Source organism: Rhagoletis pomonella, unplaced genomic scaffold (assembly GCF_013731165.1).
Source record: "Rhagoletis pomonella isolate Grant_MI unplaced genomic scaffold, Rhpom_1.0 Rhpom_scaffold_00004, whole genome shotgun sequence".
Classification (NCBI taxonomy): Eukaryota; Metazoa; Arthropoda; class Insecta; order Diptera; family Tephritidae; genus Rhagoletis; species Rhagoletis pomonella.
The window spans coordinates 65,370,207-65,371,431 of record NW_023458558.1 but is presented as its reverse complement, the minus strand read 5'-3'; positions in this window follow the sequence as shown (position 1 = coordinate 65,371,431).

Genomic DNA, 1,225 nt, shown 5'->3' with positions numbered 1-1,225 from the left:
GCCGGGTGAAATATTGTACCCAGTAAGTATATTTGTGTTCCATATTGGGAAACTGTTAAATGTTTTTCGATGAAGATGAATTTTTGATGTGGGAAAACTTGCTGAAATGCAAGTGAAAATAGGTAAAAGTAATACAATATTATGCATGCTTATATGTGTATATGTATATTGGGGTGGTCCAAAAATGCATTTGAAAAATGCTCTCACCCCCTACGATTGTTCTGTACCAAAAAAATTATAGCCGTTTTTTTTTTAATAAAAAAATATTTAGAGCTAAATCAAAGCGCTCAAAGTTTTCGATGTATTTTATATTTATGAGGGAAACCTAATTTTTCGTAGCCATGGTATGGAATTCTTGAAACATAATGTTTTTCGAACGGAAAACTTTGTTTCTCTTCAGGAGACTTCCAATAATAATATCCATTTGTTTATCTTACCATTTTTTAATACGGGCGATTTTTTTATGGGCTAATGTTCTAAATACTATATGCCATCCTATTCTATTTTTTCCTACCTGCCATCAACGGAATTTCGTTATATTTCTTTAAATCCGAGTTATTACCGATTTTTCTCAATAGCAGCACACACACAGACATAGTTTGTCTCCTTTTGCCGCCGCGCATGCGCACCGGGTGGTTATGATGCAGACAAAGTTAAATTGGAGCTATCAGTTTTTATGTTTATTATTTATTTATATAAACAGTAAAAGCAATTTTATATATTTTTTTGATATATTGATATACAATTTTCTGAGGCGATGGATATTGTTGAACTTTTAAAATTAAAGCTTATCTCATTAAACATATTACATATATGTATTCTGAAACAATTTTTAATTTCTTCATTACGGAGAATATACGTTTTTATATGAATTCAGGAACAAAGTCGAAACTCTGAAATCAAGGTGAAATTAATGCATAATTTCGTCTGCTATGCGTAAGCGGGGCATAACCTCCCAGCAAAAAATCGGTAATCGCTTTTAGTGGTAACGTGTTTTTGTGGCAACACTGATGCATAATTGCTTACCATAAAAGAGGTCAATGCGATAATTGGTAATTTCTCATTATGCCTCATTGCCCGTAGAGATAGACAATGCGCGCGAGCTAAGTATTTTTAAGTCTCTAAATATGCGCTAATATCATAAAACAGGCACACAAAAAATCGAAACAAAAAGGCTTGATTTTGAATATTTTTAAACACTTTTTTATTTGCAGTCAATGTGTCA